Genomic DNA, 27,554 nt, shown 5'->3' with positions numbered 1-27,554 from the left:
CATAGAATTCAGCCATCCCAGTGGGTAAATCATCTTCCTGGGGGAATACAATGTAGCTGCACATGTGTTTGTGAAAGGCAGACAAAACCCTTGCAAGCACAATAGAGAACATTGGCTGTGACATCTCTGCAGCCAAGCCCACTGTGACCCGGAAAGAGCCTGTTGCCAGGAAATGGAGCACTGAGAGTACTTGCACAAGAGGGGGGGATTGCTGTGGTGCTACAGATAGCAGGTAGCAGATCAGCCTCCAGTTGTTCACACAGCCCTGTGATTGTGGCCCTGTCCAAACCATAGGTGAGTATGATGTGCCGGACCTCCAGTGTAGCCAAGTCCACAAGGGGACTGTACACGGGTGCTTACCTCCTCCTATTCCTCTGCAGTGGTTGGTACCTAAGGGACCCAAATGTAAGAAAGGAACAACAGGAACTATGAACACACTACAGCAGTGTACACAGAGCATGTATGTATGTTGTATACTGAAACTGTATAGGTGAGTACATTTGAATACAATGACCCATTAATTAATTTATACATGTGTGCCAGCATTAGACAATGGCACCCGTCTGTCCTGTATTCAGGGACAGGTGGAAGTGACCTCACACCCCTGGCATTTGCGTCATGGCGGAAGGTGGTTTGCACCGTTGTGCAATTCCTCATTGGCTAACATGGCCCTCTATGGAGTATGGGAACCAATGATGATCAACGACGGTGGTGACGGTGTTCATCGCAGCGGACTTGACCGCCATTTCCTTTCTACCACTTGATTCTTGACTTTCCACAGAATGACATCTCCACTGAGTGTGCTGCTGTGACCTCCGTCTGGAGCCTGCCATGGCTCTTGCAATAGGGGAAAGGGCCCCAGCCTTCCCATCGGAGAAGTTGGAGTGCCTCGTGGAGGGGGTCCTACCCCAGTATGGCCAGTTGTATGGGCATCTAGACCAACAGGTGAGTACACCATGGGTATGTTGCATGCAAAATGACTGCATGGAGATATGTGTGTGTGCTGGCAGTGTGTCAGGTGGGGCGGTATGGCTGGTGGTAGCCTCAATGCACGGGTAGAGGTCATGTATGTGCCCGATGAGGGAAAAATGCTTTTTGTGGCCCATATGTGTGACAGGCTGGATTGTCAGGTTCATGGTGTACCGCCTTCTGTGTTTCCTCTGCAGGTCAGCACCCATCAAAAGAAGGGATTGTGGCGTGCCATCACCAATGATGTGCGGACCCTGGAGGTCTAAATCAGGCAGAACGCCCACTGCAGGAAATGGTGGGAGGACCTGAGACGCTGGTTCTGGAAGACCGCAGACGCCTATCTGGGGATGGCCTCAGAACCTGATGGCTGGCATACTGGCGGTGACCTACCCAGAGCTGGATGGGTGCTTGAGGACATCACAGCAGCCACAAGGGGGTGAGCACAGTGTTTTTGTCAACCATCTCAGTTGCGGGCATGGGCTTTGGGTGCAGAGTACTAGTCATTGGATGCCCCAATATGCCAGTTCAGATATTGCTGCGTGGTCCAGCTCAGGTTAATAGGTTGGAAAGCATGTTTTAGATAGCTAGGTGAGTGGCTTCCCATGCCAGACAGGACTTAACTGGTCACAGTTGCTGAGTAGCAGGCAGTGTTTATTTCCTACCTGCCGTGGTACCTAGCCAATGGTATGCCAGTGTGGTCCATACTGCCCATTCCCAGTCTCAGTGTGTGACAGTGATGTTTCTGCCATCTGTGCTATTGGTGCTGAGATTGACCCTGTGCTCCTTTTCTCTCTCCGCCTCTCTCTCCTTTTGTCATCCTGTCCATGTGTGTATTAGAATCATCTGGCGAAGGATCAGGCGCACTGGTGAGTTAGGGAGATGCAGCACAGGGGACCCAGGAGGCAGAGTCCACCGACACTGAGGGGACCAGTGGAACAGAGGGCACGAGGAACACCATGGCAGGGACAGGAGGTGACACCACTGACTCTTATTCATCCTCCAATGGGAGCTCCTTAAGTGGTGGCGGACCCCTCTAGGACCACCCCACCTACAGATTCTACCACCACACCTGTACCAGCACTGCCCTCGCAGTAGCCCCCCACTGAGATGCCCATGCCCGCTCACCCAGGAGGGTGGGCATCTCCTTCGCCCCAGGCAACTCAGGCCCTGCCCCAGTCAGCCCTGCTGCCCTTAGGGAGGAGGCTATTGACCTCCTGGGATCCATCTATATAGGGCAGTCAACCATTGTGAATGCCATCCAGGGGCTGGCATCCCAGATGCAGCAATGTAATGCCTTCCTGGAGGGCATCCATGGTGGGTTGGGGGCCCTAGAGAGATCGTTTCAGGCTCTGGCCTCTTCACTGATGGCAGCTAGTGTCCCTGTTTCATCCATACCCCCTCTAAGTACCACTACTAGTCCCAGTCAAATTACCTCCAACCCATACCACGCACACATTCTGACAAGCATGCACCCAAAACAACACACAAGACTTGTACAGACAAACACAAGAAGCATACTTCGGTCCACAAGTAATCACACAGCCAACAGACAGATGCACACACAACATCATCTACTGCCTTCACTGTCTCCCCCTCCTCCTCCTACCTCACAGTCACATACGCACTCATACCTGCATGCACTGCATCAACAGTCACAGATCCTGCCACCTGCACAGCCTTGCCCATAGTCACCACAACAACAGACCTGCAGACATGCATCCCACACACCTCATGCTCAGTCACCACCACCTCATGTAGCACATTCACCTCACTTGCAGACACCACCACAACATCCATACACATCATGTTTGTCCTCCCCCACCATCTGCTCCCTCCAGTAACGCACACACGCTCACACTCAGACCACCAAGGGCCATCCACCTCACACATGCACACTGTCCATGCACCTGCACCCAAGTCCAGCACACCTCCTCCTACAACCACTCCCTCTACCTTCACTCCTATTCTTCCTCCCACATGCCTTCCCATTGCTCCTAAGAAGCTTATCATTGCCTGCCTTGACCTCTTCCCTCCCCCTTACCCTCTCCTGCCCGTAAGAGGAAGTTCACACCACCCCATCCAAGTACCTCAAGCACCCAGTCTGACACAGCTCCACCCCCAAAGTCTCCAGCTGCCACTAAGCAGCAAATGAGTGACAAGCCAGACCCCGCAATAATGACACTCCCCCCCCCCCAAATGAGGGCTAAAGTGCAGCCCCCTGCCAAACAGACTGGCAAGATCATGGAACTACCTTCAAAACCCAGGGCTAAGGAGGTCCCAATGAAATCCCTGCCCAAGGAGGCCCCACAAAAATCAAAGGCCAAGGAGGCACCCCAGACATCCACGCCCAAGGAAGCCCCCCTGAAATCAAAGGCCAAGGAGGCCCCCTACAAATCCAAGGCCAAGGAGGCCTCCTACAAAGCAAAGGCAAAGGAGGCACCCAAGAAATCAAAGACCAAGGAGGGCCCCTAGAAATCGAAGGCAAAGGAGGCCCCACAGAAATCCTGGACAAGGAGGCCCACCAGAAGTTCCTGAAAAAGGCGGCCCCACAGAAATCCCTAGACAAGGAGGCCCACCAGAAATCCCTGGACAAGGAGGCCCCACAGAAATCCCTGGACAAGGAGGCCCCACTGGAAACTATGGCCAAGGAGCCCCCACTCAATATTGTGGCCCAGGAGCAGCATCCGGAACCAGACGCCAAGGAGCAGCATCCGGAACCAGAGGCCAAGGGGCACTATCAATAACCAGTCGGCAGGCAGCCCCCTCCTCAACCTGTGGGCGAGAAGCCCCCTCCAGAACCTGTGGGCAGGCAGCCCCCTCCTCATCCTGTGGGCAGGAAGCTCCATCCTCAACCTGTGGACAGGAAGCCCCCTCCACAACCAGTGGGCAGGCTGCCCCCTCACAATGAGTTGCAACCCGCACCCACCACACCCCCACTCCCTGAGCTGCCTGCCCATTTCCATGATGTCCCTGAATAGTGGAGTCCCATTGTTGTCAGGAGTTAAGCTGGGGCTTGGACTTTGCCCTGAGGGCATTAGGGACTTTGGACTGGCCTTTGGGCCTGCATTTATGTATTTTCGCAGATGTGCATGTTTATGCATTTTACATATTCGTACAAAAGAAATACAGTGGTTGGAACTGTGTATGTGCCCTGCGTTTATTTACTCTTTGGTACTGTTACTGTTATATTCCAGTGCATGTGTTTTTGGGTGTGTGGTGTGTGTATGGTTTGAGTTGTGCATGTGTGTCATTCTCCCCCCTTTCTTCCACCCTTCTATGCTGGGCAGCTGTGCTCACCGTCGTTGGCTTTGTCGGCGTTGGTGCTGCAGGATGGCCATGGCGGGGCACAGCATGGGAAATACTTGCCGTTCAGGTTCCATGGCGGATGCAGACTCCTGTATGTCCCTGGAGGTGATAAGTTTCCACCAGGCTACCGCCTCAGAAATCGTGGCATGTGCTATGTCAAAATGTGGTGGGCAGATCCTTGTCTTCTGCCTGCCTGTAGGCGGCTACCGCTGAGATCAGTGTTCATACCACGCTGGTGGTTGGTGTGGTACATTGGCTGTCTATGGGAGGGATCACCAACATGGTCATAATTTGATGGTCATTACAGCCAGCCTGTTCGTGGTGATACCGCCACATGAACCCTGGCGGTCAGAAGACCACCAGGGTCATAATGACGACCTTTGTCTTTACCCTTCATTTTTTGCTGAATTAGTTTTCGTTGGCATTCGTGCACTCACTCCCCTAAACATGGTTACATTTGTTTAGACCTGATTGATCTGTTTAATTAACTATAAGCCACTTGGAGTGTTGTATATCATATACCTAGTGCCTGTAAATCAAATGCTATTAGTGGACTTGCAGCACATAGGTTGCTGCCCACTCAAGTAGTCCCTTAAAATGTCCCAGGTCTGACAATGTAGCCTGTGTGGAGTTCTAAACTACCAAGTCAACTTGGCAATGTAATCCCTTGCCAAGCCTTAAAGTCCCCCTTTAATACATATGTCACCCACAAGGTAGGGCTAGTTAGCCAATAGGGCTGGGTGCATTGTAATTAAAAGATTAGACATGTACTTTTGAGTTTTACATGCCCTTTTGTCATACGACTTTTACCATGGGTGTGAGATTGCTGAGTTTAGGGTGGCAGGACTACCATGTGCGGATGACTGAATCAATCCCAAACTGACTGCAAGCCGTCAGCTTGACTCTGTCGGCTAGCTAGCAGACCAGCTTCCAAACCTGAAAAGTAAATTTGCAGCCTAGAAATATGACACCCTGACTCCTCAGGGAAGTCATGGTGGAACAGTTCATAGCCCTTCTCTCAGTTGCACAAAGTCACAACATGCTGAGGCAGACACAGAGATGGAGGATACGTTTCAATAGTTATTAAAGCAATTTCATCTGATGATAAAAAGCATGAGCTGAAATTATTAGGAGGATACAACATAATACATTGATTATTGTGACCATTAGAGTTAAACATATGAATAGTTACACCTTACTGGTGTTAATCATATGATCTAGTAGTTCTGACCTACACCCTAGTGTCTAAACCAGAAATTATAGCGGTGTTAGCCCTTCTGTCTGTCCCTGTCCATGGAAGGAGGCCTGAACCCATAACTGAAAGGTGGTCAAGTCTGCCTGACTCCTTCACACAACATTCCATGCCAAAATCAAAATTGCAATACTAAACTACTTCCAGGACAGTGACAATTCTGTCCATTTGGTTGGCACCATATGGGAGGTATTTAATGTCATCCTACGTGGCATCGGCATTGCCAAACAGCACAGATTCTGTAATACACTGCAAACTCAGCTTCCCAACTTATTAGGAGAGTTTAAACAGCTTCAGGCAAATGAGTGATGCTCAGGTTCAATCTAGGTTCTGCATTCTAAACTAGATAAGTTGAATGAGGTGGCTGAATGAGTGAAGTATAGGCTGACTGGGACTAAAATGTATGGGGAGTCAGAGGGACTATCAGAATCCTGGCCAGGCTACTGTGGTAGATACAGGCTTGTACAACTTTCAAAAGAAGGCAGGACAATTCTCCATGAGGTTGAGAACATCATGGAGGCATTTGTTCAATATTGCTCTCGCCAATATGCTTTCCGGATGGATCAAGACACAGGTAGCTATTCCAACTAGTTTCACCTTATTGTGGTGAAGCACATTAGGGCCCGCGCAAGGTCTCTGTTTTATATTGCACATTTTATCCTGACATCTTTTTCTGATGTTGACTTTTTACATGGTTTTACACATGTACAATAATGTACTGAGAAGACACTGTACATGCAGTCTGTTCCTTGTAAGGGCTGCTGTTATGCATTCTATACACTCCATTGAAGGCTAGGCGCACAGAACATGATATATGCGTATCATGATTGTCTAATTGAGACAGCTTCGAAGTTACAGACAAATCATCACATTAGTTCTGCACTTCTAACACAGTTTGATATGAACAGTGTTCTCTTTATATAAAATGTATCTGTGCTTCATGATAACCCCACTTCTGCTGGGGGGTATCCTGGAATGTAGTGCAAATTGACAGAGGTGCAACCTTGCTGACTCTGACCTCAGTCCTGCAAAGGATGATAGCCTGAACTACATCAGACTGGCTTCCTGGATTCCATGGATTTCTTATCCAGGAACTGGGGGCTAGGCTATCCCAATTGACTTGGCAGAGGATACTCTCACTATATTCTCAATAATGTAGGTACTAACAGATAGGAGTGTACCAACACAGTAACATTATCATGGTTGAATTGTTTATCTTTTTGACATTCCTTTAATGCTGATTATCATGCTTTGTTTCATCTGCCTAATAATTTCAGCTTATGATTTTTATGCAAGAAAACAATTGTTTTTATAAATGGTTGAAAAGCCATTTTTATATCTTTCTTCTGTCTTATCTTGTGCAAACAAAGAAACAACAAAAGGGTAGATCTGTTTCTATATTTTCCTTGTGAATTTGAGTAATCATGTTTGATGTTGCCAATACTATCTGGTACTCTGATAACTTTGGGGGTTCAGTTGGGCACTGTGAGGGCAACATACTGTATACTATTAAAGTACGTTTCTTGGAAAATTTAACAGCAGCTTATGAAATTCTCTTGGCTGAGGTAGATTGGCCACCTGAGTTTTTTCCAAAAGTTCCACAAGGAGAAAACGTAAGTATACCTTCCTCCACTGTTCTTGTCCCTGAAGCAGTTAAACCAGTGTATTCCAAGGACTAGGCCCTTGCACAAACCCCGGCATTATACCACCATGATGTAGGCTGGAGGGTTTGCAGCAACAAGTCCTAGCTGTGCCCATTACCCTCAAGGTGAATATCATGGTCATTTGTGGGCCTGCTAACGTGCAAAGCCAAGGGAAATTATGGATCCCCTTTTCATAGTGTATACGGCCAATTTCTGGCCCAATGGCTATTGAGGATATACAATAAAGCACTGACATGAGATATAGTACCTCCTTCCCTCAGAGAGGGCATCCTCATTCTGCTGCTCAAGCCGAGCAAGCTCCCTTCACAGTGCAAACAATGTCATCCACTTTCACTTCTAAATTTGGGCACCAAAAAACTTGCCAAAGTGCTTACAAATTGCCTTCCTCTCTGGCTCCCAGACCTGTTCCTTCCCAATGGGCTTTATTCCTATCAGATCAATCTCCCACAATCTTACAACTCTGTTCCCTGTAATGCATCAACTGACTTCAGAGCTGAACAATGCAACAGTGTTTCTTGACACTACTGAGACATTTTGGGCCACATGTATGAAGATATTGTAATTACCTATTAGTGGAATTTTGTGAATTGCAAATAGTTAACTGCAATTAGGGATGTAGGTAGGCCTCATCAAAACAAATTGTGACTTGCAAAGCATGAGAGTTGCAATATTAGGAATCACAATTTGTGATTTTCTGTTTAGCAAATGCATTTGGAAATTCTGAATACAATTCAAACAACAGGAGAAACACTTCCTGGTACAAGTGCCAAACCCTAACGCACAAACATCTGCACCAGGAAGTGCTTCTCAGTGGCTGCCAGTGAAGGAAAGAGACAGAGATAAGCTGTGGCAGGCTTACTCTGACTGCAGAAATATTTGAGCCTTTGGAAATCATCATCCACCTCACATTACCATGGCAGGTCAGGAAGGAGAGAAGGAGGCAGGGGGCACAAAGAGAAAATTTAACTTCCCAGAAAAGTAGATTGAAATCCTCACGGATGAATGCTGCACTCACCATGACATGTTCGATAAGGACTCCATCACTGTCCCTGAGGCCCAAAAAAGGAAAATATGGACTGACATGCAGGCCAAAATAAATTATTTTGGGGACACTCAGTGCTCTGTGGAGGAAATACGTAAGAGGTGGTACAACCTCAGGTCAAGGACCAAGGAAAAGGTGTCACACACCTGATAGAGAGCCATGCAACAGGATTTGGACCCTCCACAGTACCCCTCTTACAGCCATAGAGACAATGGTAGAAGGCACCCTTGAGCCTGAGGCAGTGCTGGATTTGGACAATTGGACACCTCGACTCCAGGACACAACTCAAGTGCAGCAGGATAATTGTACTGTTTAATGCTGATTGCTCATCCATAGAGACATGTTAAGGTAAAACTTACTGAAGCCATACCAGTGCATCAGGGGACATATAGTACATGAAACACAGTGAAGTTTATCTAACTTTATTGTACCTAAACAACATTTGTTAGTGGCTCACAAACATATAAAAAAGAATTCAACTAAACTTTTTGTGCACCACAGGTGTATCTGGATAGCACAGAAGAAGGGGCAGAGTCCAAAGTAGGTGAGGCAACTCACATGAATGAGGAGGAAGGCCCATATCACAACCAAAGTGGACCCTCCACATCACATACCATCACCACCAGTGTTGTCTTTTCATCACAGCCTGCATCACAATAGGAGGATCAGGACAATCCCTAAACAAGTCCTGCAATGACGCACATAGTGAAACTGTGCCAGATGAATCTTTTGAAACATGGTTGACAGCGATGTAGGGCACAACCTGTGCCACAAACACTTCTGCCAATCCTACAGTTATCAGAGAAAACAGATGTATAAGGAGGGCTGGAAAAGCATATGCTACATATTCAACACCTGCAACATAAACAAATAAATATCATGAATAGGAAGTTACATAGCATGCATTACATTATGGCAATGGGATTTGAAAATGTTGCCAGACAAATGGCAGAGAACCAAACCCAAATGGACACAAAGTGGATAGCATGACAGCTGCTCTTGAGATGTTGTGTCTACAACTTGCAGACACACACTTTGATCAAACATGGAGGGATAGACACAGCGCAGCCAGGATGGACACCTTAAGCTGGTCTATCGTGCAACTGGCACATGCTACACCAACCCTTTGTAGAAGGCCTGCCAATGTATAGCTTAAAATGGGCCACTTTAGTTGTGGTCTAACAAGGGGCCTGCAACAAAAAACATCTGCTGTTGAGGCTCTGCAGACTGATCGTATTGCATGGGTCATAGGCAGATAAGGTGCAGATAGCGAGTATGAACCCAGCAGCAGAAAAGATGCAGATAGTGAGGATCATTCAAGCATCAGCAGTGACTCCGCCACAGATGCAAGGTCTGTGAGATGCAACAGCAGCTGAGCACATGCTGCGACACAGCAAGGAGGTAGTCTGTCCGCCCGTAGTTGCAAAAAACATTGAGCTGACTATGCTGATTTGTTTTTGATTTTTGAGTTCTCTGCTTTCTGGTGACTTAACCAGCAGAGTGATATTTTCATTTACAACTGTGTGTTTTGTTTCACTCCACACTAAGTACCAAACATTAAAGGATATTTAGTTTAAATTCATCAACAGGGTTTTGTTCTCCTTTAACACACACAATGCATTTTTATTGTCCACTTACCTCACAAAGTAATGTGTGTCAATGTGGTCCATGCACCTTATCACATCCACTGCTTTCCTCCCATCTCTCAGATGGTGGACTGATGGCACAGGATCTTCATCCTCTGAATCTGAGTCTGACAACTTGTTGTATATGCCTCTCCTATAAGCAATATTGTAAATGATGGCACACGTTGCTACTATCTTTCAAGTTATTTCTGGTGCATATTGTAACACAACTCGACTCTTGTGCAGGCACCTAAAATGTGCCTTCAGTAGGCCAAATGTACACCAAATCACACTCCTGGCGCAACAATGCGCAATAGTATAATGGCACTCATTTTGGGAGGTGGGAAAAAGGTATGGTGTGAGGATCCATGGACATAGGGCATATGCACTGTAACCTGAAAAACAGACATAGTTGTGAGGCTCCATGACATATTGACCAGATGACAACAAACACATCTGTTTATAAATTTCTATTCTGTACCTAATAGATATCCATCATCAAACCCCCCTGTTTTCAGCCATCTGTATATTCTGCTGTATCTATTCTTCCCAGCTGTCTGTATATTCAGCTGTGACTAAACATGAAGGAGTCATGGGTCCTTGCTGGATACTGTGACACAACATTACTTATGATATCATGAGCATTGCATGCCACCTGAATCATAAGAGGAATGTGTATTTTTCCTGTTTCTGAATATGCATTTCAGATGGGATAGGGTACCTTAGGCACATGTCCCATGTATGGACTCCATGACACGGGGACATTTTGTATCATGTAAAATTTTAATTTGGTAGTATGTATTTCCTGGGCATTTCTGAGTGGGTATATGTGAATATAGATCAACATGGTATCTAGGAATGCATGGAAGAAACATGAACTCACACTTTGTGACAACCCCTGCTACAGCAATCATATCCTGCTGACTACCATAGGCCAATAGGGGTAATGAGCACAACACCAGTACATGAGTAGAAATCTAATTGCTGCACAGACTCCTGCTTTCAAGATGAGGCAGATGGAGGGAAATTACCTCCATTAGGACATTGCTGCTTAGCCTGTATTTCTCATATATTTCTTCCTCGGTTTATTGAAACAGGGTCTACTTGACTCTAAAGGTTCTCTCTTGTCTCTGCCACCTCCTCTGCTGAGCAGCCAGTATTCGTATGATCCTTCCAATCAGGTACAGAACAGCCATTGTTGTAAGCCCTGATGCATTTTGGGCCAGTTGATATACTCTCCACTCATTTATCACCTGTTCTGAATTGTTGGTAAATAACATTTAACGTACAGTTTGCAAATCGCAAATAGGGGGTTCCTGTTTAATTTGGTATTTGCCTCCTTAAATTTTACCAACTCACAAAACAGTTGCACCTCAATTTGGGGTTTGCGAATGGCTTTTGTATATAGCAAAGAGCCATTTTTGTAGTTGCCTTTTGTATCCTTTTTGTGAGTCACAATGTTTCGCACATGTGGCCCTTGACTCCTTAGAATGAACCTATCTGGTTCCTATCATGTCCAGAATTGAGTTCCCCAGCAACTTCATCACATCGGTCAGGCTGCTATAAGTCGGCCCCACCGCTAGAATGTAATTAAATGGCCTACTCCCCCTCCGTTGCCCATTGGAAGTGGGACTAAACAGGGTTGCCCACATTCACCTCTGCTATATGCACTTGCATGTGGACCACTTGCATATGCAATTAGACAACTGCATGCAATCTCATAATTTCTCCCAATCCAATCTCATAATTTCTCTTTACATGGATGATATTACCTTTTAGCTACATAAATCAGCCCAAGCCTGATCCACAGTGTTAGGAAATTCATAATATTCAAGCCCCTGTTGATTATCACTACTAATTTTGTGAGTGAGGGCCACTGTGAGATTGTTTGCGATGGGGCAAAGAGGAACTTCTTTTAAGTGATCCATGTTGCCACCCAGGAATGTTTACCCCATTGGTTAGGGAGTGACCAGGAGTCACTCCTAACCACTAGATGGAGCCAAGCATCAATGTGATACCTCAAGGCTCCATTTCTAGATCACTTTCGCGACCTGCGGAAGTTCAGAGAAGGACTGGACCTGACGTCTGTGACCTGAGCCAAGCCCTTCTGTACTGGACCTGCTTCCTTCTTTTACCAAAGACAAATACTTGTACTCTAAGCATCAGTTGTCTTACCTCCTGTGTGGCTACAGTAATACAACAAGGTGCAAGAGACCGTTTTCCAAAAGTACCCACTAACCAGTCACAAATGAGCCTTGAGTAGACACTGAAGTTGACCTCTGCCTGGCACTCTGTGAGTCTCTAAGTGTCTCTTGTGAGGCCTTGGAGCCTTAGAAGTGTACATATATGGTTATTTGGACAAAAGAAGAAAGTTTTAAAACCATTTTTTTCTCTAGAGGTCCAGAGCTTCAGTGGCAACCACCAGCAAAAATATCTGACTGGTAGTTCCATGGTGTGAGATTGAATTTCAGCTTGTCCTAGTAAAGGATCTCGGCACTTCTGAGAAGAAAACTAAGTTTCATACTGCATTGCGATTGTATTGAAAATTATCAATAATGAATCTCTTACGACCCACAATTACAGAGAGAAGGCCAGAGAGAGACACCACCATCAACAAGCTAGCAACCACAGGCACACAACACCATCACCCACATAACTTTCACACACCTCACACTACACACCACTACATATCACCACACTTATCACCACACACACCACCCCACACATCACCTACACCACCGCATGGCACGGCAAAGACACCCCAGGTTCTCGGAGGAGGAGGTCATGGTGGAGGAAATCGTCCTGGTAGAGCCACAGCTATTTGGATCACAGGTGCAGCACACCTCCATTGCAAGGAAGATGGAGCTACGGCGAAGAATAGTCGACAGGGTCAACGCAGTGGGACAACACCCAAGAAATTGGGAGGACAGCAGGAAGAGGTGGAACAACCTACGGGGGAAGGTGCGTTCCGTGGTCTCAAGACACCAGCTGGTGGTTCAGAGGACTGGCGGCGGACCCCCACCTCCTCCCCCACAACTAACAACATGGGAGGAGCAGGTCTTGGCGATTCTGCATCTTGAGTGCCTCGCAGGAGTCAGTGGAGGAATGGACTCTGGTAAGTCAAATCTTAACTATTACATCCCCCACCCTACCTGCATGCTATCACATACCCCCACCCTCGCCCCCACCCCATCACTCCAACTCCTCACAAATGTACCAATATCACAAGCCACACATCCCAACACCAAGCCCTGCATGCAACAACAACGCATGGACACCCATGACTAAAGCATGCCCACTGCACATACCCATACACCTCCCTAAACCATCATCACACAAGCTCCCGCACAGGAATGCCAGCACTGGGGTACACGGTCACTCTCCCATTGCACACCATGACACACACATATGCAATAATCATTCCTTTCCACCCCTGCAGGACCACTACCCAACGTCACCAGACAGGAGGGTCCAGACATGTCCACTCCACCCACAGAAGAGGCCCACAGTGATGACAGCACCTCTGTCCATCTGGATCTAGATGACCAACCCGGACCATCGTGGGCCTCGGGACAGTCGGTTCTCCTCACACCGGCACAGGCCACCTCAGACCTTCCCCCCTCTGGAAACACCAGCACAGCACCCACCCAGCGGGCCCATACCTCCGTCCCCAGGTCATGTCAATCAGCTGTGTGTCCACCACTACAGGGAACCCAGGATAACCCACCACCCCAACAACAACAGGGACCTGGGGGCAGTGGCAGTGGGCACAAGGTCCAGGGGACGGAGGCCCAGGAACACAGGGGAACTGGGAGGGCTGCTGTGCGACAGGGAGTGGACAGGCCAAGGGAACCCACTCTCCACAAGGCCCTCTCATCCATCATGGGAGCATACCACCACTCCCAGGAGACTATGGCAACGGTACTGGCCAAGTTTCAGGAGACCCACCGCATGCAGGAGGAACAGTATTTGGGGTTCAGGGAGGAACTCAAGACCATCAGCTCCGCCCTGGGCACCATCGTAGGGGTGCTGAAGGAAGTACTCAACACCAGAAGGGACACTGTGGCACTCCAAGGGGCCCCTGACACTAGCATGGACGATGAACTGCCCATCACCTTTGCCGGCGCTAGTGGACAGGACGCCCGCCACAGGACCACCACACCAGCACCCCACCCCCTGCAGAGGGAGAACCACCCCGCAAACGGTCCCTGAGATCCAGGAACAAGACAGAGCATGATGCCAGGACCCCCGCCAAGAAATGAGACCACCCCGATTGTCATCCCACTGTGCCACTTTGTCACCCTGTCCATATTGAAACTGCCCCAGCTCCACTTCCTATGCCCATATGGGCAATGCACCTGTAAGAATAATAGACTGGACTCTGCCACGGACACTCCTCCGCCATCACCCCTCACCATTTAACTTCCCCCTCCAATATTTTGTATTTAAATAAACACACCTAAAGCACCAAAATATCTGGAGTCTGTGATTTCGAAATAGTGTATTTGCAATTACAGTGACAAAATGTTAATGAAATTGTAATGTCAACATACCTATGTCACATAGCTCTAGTCCATGAGGAATCTAAGCAGATGACACACGTTGGGACCCACACCTGTGAAACCGTAAGGGAAAGTGACAACTCAGTGACCATACACTGGGTGAAATCGACTGACAGGAGAGAGGTAGAAGTGTAAAAGTACATGTAGTAGGCAGGAATGTATTCTCACCTGTGTTTCACTGGAAATATTGCTGGATGACTGAGTCCCTGTTGTGCATGTCTTCTTCCTCTGCTTCCTCCTTATCACTGTCTACAGGCTCCACAGCTGCCACAACACCACCATCTGGACCATCCTCCTGCAGAAAAGGCACCTGTCGTCGCAAAGCCAAGTTGTGAAGCATACACCAGGCCACGATGATCTGGCACACCTTCTTTGGTGAGTAGAATAGGGATCAACCTGTCATATGCAGACACCTGAACCTGGCCTTCAGGAGGCCGAAGGTCCGCTCGATTACCCTCCTAGTTCGCCAATGGGCCTCATTGTAGCGTTCCTCTGCCCTTGTCCTGGGATTCCTCACTGGGGTCAGTAGCCATGACAGGTTGGGGTAACCAGAGTCACCTAAGAGCCACACACGGTGCCTCTGGAGTTGACCCATCACATAAGGGATGCTGCTATTCCGCAGGATGTAGGCATCATGCACTGAGCCAGGGAACATGGCATTCACATGGGAGATGTACTGGTCTGTCAAACATACCATCTGTACATTCATCGAATGATAACTCATCCGGTTCCTGTACACCTGTTCACTCCTGTGGGGGGGGGACCAAAGCCACATGGGTCCCATCAATGGCACCTATGATGTTGGGGATATGTCCAAGGGCATAGAAGTCACCTTTCACTGTAGGCAAATCCTCCACCTGAGGGAAAACGATGTAGCTCCGCATGTGTTTCAGCAGGGCAGACAACACTCTGGACAATACATTGAAAAACATAGGCTGGGACATCCCTGATTCCATGGCCACAGTTGTTTCAAAAGACCCACTAGCAAGGAAATGGAGCACTGATAGCACCTGCACTTGAGGGGGGATTCCTGTGGGATGGCGGATTGCTGACATCAGGTCTGGCTCCAACTGGGTACACAGTTCCTGGATTGTGGCATGGCCAAACCTGTAGGTGATTTCTTTCTTCCATTGTTGACAGGTCCACCAGCGGTCGGTACAACAGAGGATTCCGCCATCTCCTCACATGTCCCAGCGGACGGTGCCTATGAAGGACAACACCGAGCACAGAGTTAAACAACTCAGAGGTATGTACCCACAGTCTACACAGAACACCATTCATACACAAAATGTGGCCTGTATGTGTGTTGAGACTAGGCCTTGGTATGTGTAACGCAGTGGGTAATTAGGCCATGTGGGCCACTGAAATGGCGGCTGCCTGACCTGTAAAGTGGGACAATGGGATGTGAGGTAACTGCGCTGGTGTTGTACACCGTCGCGGTAGGCGGTCGAAGACTGCGGCGCAATGATGCATTGGTTAACATTGGACCCTATGGGTCCCAGGAGCCAATGACGATGTACACCGGTGGTGATGGTACGCACCGCCGCAGACGTGACCGCCGCGGATGTGACCGCCATTTTCTATCTGTTGAATCACTCGATCCCTGATCTTCGAAAGGAGAGGACCTACACTGCAAGTACTGCTGTGACCTCGGTCTGGAAGAGACAATGGCTCGTGCGTCTGGGGAAAGGGCCCCTGCCTTCACATCGGAGAAGTTGGAGAAGCTCGTCAATGGGGTCCTCCCCCAGTACATGCTACTCTACGGTCCTCCAGACCAACAGGTAAGTTCACAGGGAGCATGTTGTATGGGCTATGCCTGTGTGGAGAGGGCTGGTTATAAGAAGGAAGGGGGCAGAGTTATGCGTGCATGAAAGACGGTGGGTGCATGTGCCACATGGCAAGGGTAGGGATGGGGGCCACTCACTTTGATGGTGCAGTTGGTAATGACTTCTCTTCGTACCCTGTACATTTCATGTAGGTCAGCGCCCACCAGAAGAAGGATATTTGGCGTGCCATCGCAAAGGACGTCCGGACCCTGGGGGTCCACCACAGACGGGGCACCCACTGCCGGAAGAGATGGGAGGACATTCGCCGCTGGAGCAAGTAGACGGCAGAGGCTCAGCTGGGGATGGCCTCCCAACGTGGGAGGGGTGCCCGTCGAACCATGACCCCCCAGATGTTTAGGATCCTGGCGGTGGCCTACCCGGAGTTGGATGGGCACTTGAGGGCATCAAAGCAGACACAAGGGGGTGAGTACACTCTCATTCAGCTGACTTTGGGCGCAGTGGAGGTGTCTGGGTGGGGGAGGAGGGCTGTGGGTTTCCCTAGGCCAGGGCGAGTTCCGTAGGCTAGGCCCCTCTGTAAGGCATGGCCCTGTGGCCCCCTCACCCCACCTCTGTAGAGTGCCAAGTACAGCTATTCATGCACCTGTGTCATCTATGTGTGCAGATGTCGTCCATATCCTTGTAGGCCATTTCCCAGGAATTGCACTGTAGAGCCCAACAGCGCGACGTAGTGCAGGGGGCTTCTGTGTCTGTCTTGTCCGCCAACGGTAGCGGTAATCCATGCACTCAACATGTCTTTCTTCTGTTCCCCACCACCCCTTTTTTGTGGTCTCCCTGTTCTTGTGTGCATTAGCATCATCAGGCGGAGGAGCAATGGCACCGGAGCACGAGGGAGCTGCATCCTACATGGCCATGGAGGGCCACACTACGGACTCAGAGTTCACCAGTGGGACGGAGGGCGAGGGGAGCACCACGGCGGGGACAGGAGCTGAAACCAGCGACACAGACTCGTCCTCTGAAGGAAGCTCCCTTGTGGTGGTGGCAATATCTGTGCCCCCCACTTCTACAGGTACATCCGCCACCCCCCCTACCAGCACCGCCCTCCCAGCAGCCCCTCAGCCTTTGCCCCGTGCCCGCTCACCCAGGAGGGTGGGCATCACCTTCGCCCCAGGCACCTCAGGCCCTGCCCCACTCACCCCTGCTGCCCTCAGTGAGGAGGCCATTGACCTCCTCAGGCCACTCACTGTTGGGCAGTCTACCATTTTGAATGCCATCCAGGATGTAAAAAGGCAGTTGCAACAAACTAATGCATTCCTGGAGGACATTCATTTTGGACAGGCAGCCCTTCACCAATCCTTTCAAACTCTGGCCTCAGCACTGATGGCAGCCATTGTCCCTGTGTCTAGCCTCCCCCCTCCAACTTCCTCCACCCAGGCCCAATCCCCTGTACCTCTGCCTATCCCAAGCACACCATCAGACCAGCCTGCACATACCTCACCACACAAGGGAAGCTCAGGCAAACATAAGCACCACACATCCCACAGGCACTCATGCAAGCATCACACACATACAGACACACCAACATCCACTGCCTCCACTGTGTCCCCCTCCTCGTCGTCTCCCTCCTCCCTCCCAGTCTCATCTACACTCATACCTGCATGCACTACCTCTACTGCCACTACGTCCCGCACCAGCACACCCACCACCACACCCCGCTCACGTGCAGTCACCACCCCCACGATCATTCACATGTCCCCTGTGTCCTCTCTCAGTGTGTCTGTGACACCCCCTCTGAAGATACACAAACGCAGGCACACACCCACCCAACATACATCCACCTCACCACAGCCTTCAGCGCATGCACCTGCACCCAAACCCACAAAACGTACACCTCCTACAACCACCACCTCTTCCTGCACTCCCAAACCCCCTCCAGCTACCCGTCCCAGTGTGTCCAAACAACTTTTCCTGTCCACCCTTAACCTATTTCCCGCCCCCCCGTCCAACTCATAGGTCCCGAACTAGCACCTCAGCCTCAAAATATCCGGGACCAGTAGTGCCTGTTGTCACAGGTATGTGGAGTGCACCGGCCACCAGGACAGCCAGTATGTCACGGAGCCACAGCACAGCCAGCCCCCCCCTGTGAAGCACCAGAAGTTGGCCAGTGCCCGGCAGCTGTGACTCCTCCCAAGGTGGGGAAGGGCCACAAGAAACCCGGCAAGTCTGGGAGGAGCAGCACGGCGGAGAAGCCCGCCATCATCCCCGCTGCCCAGGAGGGCCCCGCCAGCCACATCATTGCTGCCCAGGAGGCCACCACCAGCCCCATCGTCGCTGCCAAGGAGGCCACCGCCAGCCCCATCGTCGCTGCCCAGGAGGCCACCACCAGCCCCATCGTCGCTGCCCAGGAGGCCACCGCCAGCCCCATCGTCGCTGCCCAGGAGGGCCCCGCCAGCCAGCCCCCAGCTGCCCAGGAGGGCCCCGCCAGCCACAGCCCAGCTACCCAGGAGGGCCCCACCCGCCACAGCCCAGATGCCCAGGAGGGCCCCGCCAGCCACAGCACAGCTGCCCAGGATTGCCCCGCCAGCCACAGCCCAGCTGCCCAGGAGGGCCCAGCCAGCCACAGCCCAGTTGCCCAGGAGGGCCCTGCCAGCCACAGCCCAGATGCCCAGGAGGGCCCCGCCAGCCACAGCCCAGCTGACCAATGAAGGACCGCCAGCCCCAGCCCAGCTGGGCAATGAAGGACCGCCAACTCAAGCACCGCTGCACAGGGCAAGCACCGCTGAATAGGGCAAGGACCGCCAACTCAAGCACCGCTGAACAGGGCAAGCACTGCTGAACAGGGCAAGGACCACCAACTCAAGCACCGCTGCACAGGGCAAGGACCGCCAAGACAAGCACCGCTAGCCCATGAGCGGCAGGGGCACTGACACAACAGGGACCGTCAGGGGGTGAGTGATGCACTCTGGGCACCAGTCCCCCTCCAGAATCAGTGGAGAGATACATCCACTACCTCAGTTCTTGGCAAGATAAAGCACTCCGGGCACCAGTCCCCCTCCAGAACCAGTGGAGAGATCCATCCACTACCTCAGTCCTTGGCAGGATGAAGCACTCTGGGCACAAAGCCCCCTCCAGAACCAGTGGAGAGATACATCCACTACCTCAGTCCTTGGCAGGATGAAGCACTCTGGGCACAAAGCCCCCTCCAGAACCTGTGGAGAGATCCATCCACTTCCTCAGTCCTTGGAAGGACGAAGCACTCTGGGCACAAAGCCCCCTCCAGAAACCAGTGGAAAATGTTATCCACTTGAGAGACTGTGGCTTTGCACTCCCCAGGATTGATCAGTGGGCAAACCACCCACTGTAGAGACTTGTGAGACTGTGGCTTTGCACTCCCCAGGATTGATCAGTGGGCAAACCACCCACTGTAGAGACTTGAGAGACTGTGGCTTTGCACTCCCCAGGATTGATCAGTGGGCAAACCACCCACTGTAGAGACTTGAGAGACTGTGGCTTTGCACTCCCCAGGATTGATCAGTGGGCAAACCACCCACTGTAGAGACTTGAGAGACTGTGGCTTTGCACCTCTCAGGATTGATCAGTGGGCAAGCCACCCACTGTAGGGACTTGAGAGACTGTGGCTTTGCACTCCCCAGAATGCACCAGTGGGCAAACCACCCACTGTAGAGACTTGAGAGACTGTGGCTTTGCACTCCCCAGGATTGATCAGTGGGCAAACCACCCACTGTAGAGACTTGAGAGACTGTGGCTTGCACTCCCCAGGACTGATCAGTGGGAAAACCACCCACTGTAGAGACTTGAGAGACTGTGGCTTTGCACTCCCCAGGATACATCAATGGGCATGGAGGCCCCTCATGGATCTGGTGTCGTGCACTCATCTGGCTGAGGTGCCCCCCTTCCCTTCCCCCTGAGGTGCCTATTGTATTTCTATCTGATGCCCCTGCAATGTTCTCTCTGTTTTGATCTGGTATCGTGTATGGCCTCGCCCATGCATTTTGGGCCCAGTGGTCCACGGACTATGAATGGTGCAATACCTGGACTAATAATCTTCGTGTATATTTTGTTAATAGTGTATATATGTATATTTTTGCTTACTGAATTTTGATATATTACAATGGTTACACTCATTTCCTTTTGTCTTTGCGTTTTTCTGGGGGGTTGGGGGGTGTAACTATAATGTATAAATAAATATGTATTAGTGTGTGTGTTGTAGTGGGTGAGGGTGGGGGTGTTGCGTGTGTGTCGTAGGTGCAGTACTCACTGTGGTCTTCGCCGCCGGCATTGGTGCTCCTGGTACAGGAGCAAAGAAGACTATCGCAGGGAGAATTTGGAGTTCTGGGTCCATGGTGTCCTCCTCCCTCGTGGAGTGTGTAGAGGTGAGCGTTTTCCCTTCGAAATTCCTGTTTCCGCTGTGTTTTTATCCGCAGTGTATACGCCCCGGAAAAGGTGGCGGATTGACCTGTCATAATAGTGTGGGCGGTACATTGTCCCCCACCTGTCTGTTGGCGGTGACCGCTGAGCTGTTTGTTTGTACCGCCGTGGCGGTCGGAGTGTTAAAGTGGCTGTCTTATTTGGCGGTTTCCGCCACAGTCGTAATTCCAATTTTGTTTCCGCCGGCCTGTTGGCGGTCTTACTGCCGCTTTAACACCATCCGCCAGGGTTGTAATGACCACCTATGTTCTTTTTATGCTATTTCGATTATCAAAAATAAGGAATGTCATATCTTTGGTTTTCCGTAGCAGATTTAAGATGTTTTGGGGTCATTATGTTAATTAAATCTTACTGTTATTACTGGTTTGCTACTGCATAAATACTTTACAAATTGTTCTAAATTAATCCTGTCTTCTCTGTGGTGTAACAACTTAGGTTTGAGATCAAATTAATTCAGTGACTTTGAAGGTACACCTTGACAAGGAGTGTTAATATTAGAAAAATCTTTTATTTCAGCCACCAGGACCATAAAAAGTGCAAATGCGAATAAAAATACATAAAATTGGTAAACAAAATACAATCCGGCACAAAAAGGTCTGTGGTCCATGTAAATGGGCAACAAAGCAATACAATAAACATTTTAAAATGTTAACTGACACAAAAGGCAATCAAAAATACAAAGAGGGACATGGGATAGTGCTACTATACAAGATATAACATAAATGGTATGGCAGAAAAGTCAGCCTAATATTAAGAAGGGGAAAACACTTTTCAATTAAGTATTCACATGGCCCCCAATAACTTGACAGGAATCGCATAACTTTAGCTACAAACAACCCGATACTGCAGTTCCTTCTAGAGCTTGTTGCATCAAGCACCCACCTCCATCATTAAATAAGAACCAAATGTTATCCATGTCATGTAAACCAGATACAACAAGCACCAGGCATTAAGGTTCGTATCAGCCCTCCAACCTCTTCCCTATGCATCATACCTTGAATAGGTAGCTAGAGACAGCAAAAACTATCAGCTGGTCGGTGTTCATCCTCAGACATCTTAATGCCTCAGAACAATGAGTGAATCCAAGATTGCGACAGACTGGGATTATCCAAACAGATCGATGCCTCCTATAGATTGGGCAAAAGAAAAGAACATGCGCCTCTGTCTCTTCCCCCTGACCACATGATGGGCATAGACTACAATCATCAATTGTCCCTTCAGACTCCACTTACTTGTAAAGGAACAAATTGGAAGTGTGCCATGCCTAAACTGGAGATATAACTTTCTCACCTGGGTCGGCTGAATTACATCGGGGCAACTTTCCAGACAATAAAAGTCCTTAAAATTGGAAGGTTTGTCGTCCCTGTAATATTTGGGGAGTTCAGCTCGTGAGATGGAATGACATGCTTCTCCCGGATTTTCCCACAATTGTCGCTTCCCCATCTGTTCCAAAGTGAACTTGACATGTCTCAACCAAGAAATCGCCCCGTCCATCCCTAGAACATCCTCAAGGGCAGATTGATAGGAATTTAGCTCCAGGGTTGCACAGATTCTCCGCTAAAAGATTAATGGCCTAAATCTGATATTCTCTTCAAGAGGTCTCAAACCCAGATCCAAACAAAGAGGCAACAATGGGGTACTGGCTGGGAGACTCGGCATCTGTCTTAAGAACCTATTCTCAATACTCCTAAACTCTACCAGAAGCTTGTGTCCCAATATCTCAGCCCCATAAATGGCCGCACCTACTGCTTGCTGTTTGTAGATCTCCATTACGGGGATGCCTGGCTTGAACAGTGACCCCCTGTGCACCTTCGTAAGGGCACCCGCAATCTTTGTCTTTCCATGTGGAAAAGCCAGTCCATGTGCTCTGTGAGGGTAGTCCCTAGGTATTCAAAGGTTGAGATCCTCTCTAATGAAAACCTGTTCAAATTGGGATTGGAGCATGTGGTTTTTGCAGGGTTCAAGAGCTTAAATTTTGTCTTGCTCCCATTAATTTATAATCCCCTTTCCCTACAAAAAGAGTTAAAGATACTGAGTGCCCGTTTAATTCCCATAAGGATCTTTGCGATTAAAATGGTATCATCCACGAACATAAGAGCTGGTACCTTGGCATTCACTACCTTGAGAGCATCATTTTGTATGGCTGACAGACAGTCAACTAACCCATTACCATATAGAGAAAATAACGTAGAAGCCAGCACACAACCCTGTAAAACCCCTTTTGAAATGGGGAAAGGGTCTGAGAGCTCTCCTAGTTGTCCACAGTGAACCTGCAGTTTTCTTTGACTGAGCCACGGATAAGGGGGACCCCCTAGGCTTGCCAGAACACACCAAAGCAGACCTTAGATCGGCAAAAATCAAATACAAACAGCCTTTCCCCAAAACAGCGTGCTTCCAATACAATAGCTGTAACCTAAAAATGTGGTCAATAGTCGAGGTACGCCTGCGAAAACCTGCTTGAAGAGGACTAAGAACAACCAGGTCATTCATTCAATCATACAATCTCCTAGGATGACTCTAGAACAGATTTTTGGCTGGACATCAATTGAGTTAATAGGTCTCTAATTACAAGATAACAGGGGTGAACCTTTTTTGAAGATAAGGATATTCTCCGCTCTTAACCAGGTGTGTGGAGTCAGCATCCCCTCCATGATGGCATTAAACACAATTGCTACATATGGACCCCAAACTTCAGGTACTGCCCAAAATAGATCCCATTGCATTTAATCCAGTGCTGGTGCCTTCCCTGGAACAATAGAATTAATGGCCTTTTCAACTTTTTCTGGGGTATAGGGATTAGAGTGCCCCGTTCCTGGCTCTTCTATCTCGCTGTTTCAGTGTCTCTTCCCCACAACCTTCCTGCACAGTTCCCTCTCCAAATAGGGAGTAAAGATTTTCTTTCCACATGTCCTCCGAGATGTTGTTCACAATTTGGGGGCATGCCTCTGGGTGGCCGGTAGCTACAATGGGCCAGAATGTTTTGAAATTCTTATTTTTGAGGGTAGAAAGCAGAGATTCTCACTTGTCTTGTTCCCAATCTCTTTTGGCACAATTGACAGTATGTTTGTAGTCTGCCCTGGCTAAGCGGATTGCATCTCTATCTTTTAATCTCAGAGCCTTTCAGAGAGAACACTTAGCTGTACAACACTGGCTATTAAACCAAGTCGAGTTACTTTCCCTCCTGCCCCTGGGACCAAACTCTGCAACAAAAAAGTTGCCCAGAGTACCTGTCAGTTTCTGATGAATGGCAGCAGCTTTTGCTCTTTGGCCAGTGTCATCGGCAGTTCCGATAGCCTCCCACAAATCATCAAGTGCAACTCCTACTGAATTATATAATGACAACAGATGATTGCTTAATTTCACTTAATTTGACTCTCCGCTGGTTAGAGACCAGTGGGGCAGATACAACTCCTGTGGCCTTATTGAGGGGAAGCCCAAACTCTAGGGAGAAGACATCATGATGACTGTCCTGTCTAGTTTTGACCCCCCCCATCCACTATGTATGGCCGCATTCTTATATTCACCAAAATGTAGTCTATCAAGGAGGTCTGCCCTGCTCAATTGAAAGTATGTACCCCCTGGTACGCCCATTACAAGCATGAAGTGCGCAGTTTAGTGTAAGCACATTCATTTGTAAGGCCAGTGGAGTCCACTTTTTAATTGGGGAGATCAGAAGTCTTGGGATAGCCCAGGTCTCATCTTCCATGCCCGATGTATCATCTTGCTCCATACCCAAAGGCTCAAATTGGCAATTGAAGTCACCTGAGACTAACTTTTATGGACTCACAGAGAGTATAATAAGAAGTTCTTCTAGCTGTTCTACACACCTGACTTACAATTCAGACTGACCGGTCTTGAATGGACATTAATCAGATACAGTTCTAAACTTGGGGGAAAAATATGTAAAAGGCAAAGAATATTGTTGGAACAAATTTACACTGGGACAACCTTACATCCCAGGTGAGTGGCCGACCAAGTTGAAATATCCCCGACGGTCTTCCTCACCTTCCCCCTGTTGCTACTTTGTGGAACACCATGAATCCTGGATGCTGAAACTCCTGTGTCATCCAGGTTTCTTGTACAAACAGATGTCATACTGTTTAATACAATTACCCCAGTCTGGGCAATGCAGCGTGTTCCTCTGGTCTGCAATGTTCCATGAGGCTATTTTGAAAGGCCTTGTAGGCATATTCCTGGTCACCTGAACCAAGCCAGCCGGATGGATGGGTGGACCTTAATCCTGGGTCAACTCCTCTGCCTCAAGATTCCTTCCACTATTCTTAACAAGACCCCGTAGGGAAAGGTTTTTCTCCATATCCAACATATCTCCTACCACCAATTTGGGGCCCATAGTTATGTAAGAGATGGTTTCGCAGAACTTTGGCCACCCAGCTAAGTCACAACAACAATATTGGGTGCCAGGACAGGAATACCAAAACACTTCTGTCCCCTGCTCAGTGAAGTATGGTGGTTGGCCTCGGGCAAATCCGGTCCTTCCTTAAGCCTGCCCAATTTAGCACTTTCCTTTAACTTGAGGCCAATAGGGGAACTAGTGCCCTCAAGTCAATCCACCTCACCCAGGACCACATGCCGGTTAGGGGTTAGAATCAAAGGTTTAGAGAGGTTTATCCATGTTGGGGGAGAGAGGTTTCCCCTATGAACTCTCCCTGCATGGCTTGGCCTATAAAAATATCCCAGAGGAAGAGCGCAAATGGGGGAACCTATCTCCTGCACCCTGGAGCCAACTGAGAGAATATTATGATCAGCCATGGATCTCAAAAGTTTTCAATTATACAATCACCGGGCTGGTCAACTGGACCCGGCCCAATCCAACTGACTCTTCGGGTCATAATTATATTGCTGGCCATGTCCAATGGAAGATTATAGGTCTTAACAAACCAGTGTAGGCATTTGTTGTATAGCTCTTGTTGTCTCTCCCGTTGTCTCTCCTTCATTTTAGGAACCACAGCCAAAACCACATCATAGGGACAAGAGGCTGGGGAAGGTTAATAATAGGGAGAGACATGCTACCCTCATTCTCAGACTCCAAGTAAACAACCACTGGCTTCAACAAATCACCAGCACTCCTCTGGTGTTGAAACATGCTCCCCTCCGCTGACCCTTATTATCTAAAACTGAGTGACAGGCAGGTACACCCTCCCTGCTCCCCCTCCACTTCTCCGGGCACTTGATCCCTTCCGTAGTGGTAGCAGAGGTGAGATATGCCTGTGCCCCATATCCTTTTTATCCCCCCCCTCTTGAAAGCAGAGTTTTTGCAGTCCTGCTGGCAGTTTCCAATAGTGATAACTGTTCCACCAGTGGCAGTATCTCAGCCGCCAAAACAGCCTTGACTTGGGCCAAAAAGTCCCTCAAAAGAGCCATAGTCTGCTGAGGCGCTGAGCTTTCCCGCTATTCCCCTCTTCCTCACTGACATTCAGTCCCGCGGAATGAAATTGTTTGGGACTCGCACCTCCCTATCTGCCTATCTTGTGGTGGTGAGTTATCTTGGGCCTTTTTTCCCCCAGGAGTCTGAACTGGGCTAGAAGCCTTAATAAACAGTCTGTAGCAATATCTAGTCTTGATCGGTCTGTGTCACTTTGAATCGCATCCTGGAGTTCACCACTATCAAGAATGTCCAGACTGGTAGAAGTGGGAGATTGAGTGCCAAGGGATACACAGTTCCCTCCTTCCAGGGCATTTGCGCTTCCCTATTCTCAATGGCTACAACACAACCCCTGGTAACATGAAACACTGAGCAAAACAGAAGCAGATGACTTCCCACCTTCTTCTCAGCTGACTAGTTTTCCGTACAGACGCCTCGGAGAAGAGAAATGACAGCACTGTCATAGAGATTAAGCTGGGGCATGACCCACAGAACTTCTAACCCAAAATCATGATGGATAGTGGGACCAAGTTCATAGGTCAGGAAAGAACTGGAGAAAGAGACTGGGCCCAGCCCAACCTTATCCAGGCTCTGACGGGTGCAGAGGGGCCCGCTCTTTGCCTGGGTGCGGCCTGCGAGCATTCCGCACTACAGGGGAGAGGCAGCACTATATAGTGCAATGTGGGTGCCTCCCAGTAACAGCAGCTGTGGCCAAACCAAGTACAGCAGAGGGCCCTGGGACACTAAGCCCCACCAGGGCAACCAGCAATAACCACAAGAAAGGCAGAAATCCCCATTCTGCAGGGTGAGACAGCACTATATAGCATGATGTGGGTGCCTGCCCCCAACAGCAGCTGTGGCCAATCCTAGTACAGCAGAGGGACAAGGGACACCAAGTCTCAGCAGACCAACCAGCAGTCACCACAAGAAAGGCAGAATGTTAATAATACTTAAGTGGGCACTGATCATGTGTCAATGATGGCTGGATATCTGTTGGAATTATGGTGGCTAACATGAGGTTGGTGATTAAAAATGAGTGAAGTGAGTTTAAGCCTAGAAATATTTACAGCTTACTCTATGATCTTTAAACACTACATTGTCTTCCTTATTTGCCATAAATATTCAAGACAATGTTTTTGGTGGCACATAAAATGTTTTTCTCAGTTGGTTGCTTCCTTAGGGTAGACATTGTTAATCCTGCAAGGTCAAGTCCGTTTCTTGTTGCATTTCCTCTGAACCATTGATATTACCTTATAAAGGAATGTAAAAATTGTTAATTAGGTGCGAGAGGCCTAGACCAGAAGTGAACTGCCTTACACAAAGTAGGGGGAATTCTGGTGACAAAGTGACCAATTATGTTCCAATGTGTTGAAAAGAAATTCACATCTTAAATACACCTGCTCTTACATACAACAGAGGCCATTATGAAAGACGGCAACATACAGGTCTCTAATAGTATTTTATGTTTCTTGAAATATTAAATCTGTAGGTACTTCACTACCTCAGAAAGGTGCATTT

This window comes from Pleurodeles waltl, chromosome 6 (genome assembly GCF_031143425.1).
Source record: "Pleurodeles waltl isolate 20211129_DDA chromosome 6, aPleWal1.hap1.20221129, whole genome shotgun sequence".
NCBI classification, from domain to species: Eukaryota; Metazoa; Chordata; class Amphibia; order Caudata; family Salamandridae; genus Pleurodeles; species Pleurodeles waltl.
This window is presented reverse-complemented; position numbering follows the sequence as displayed.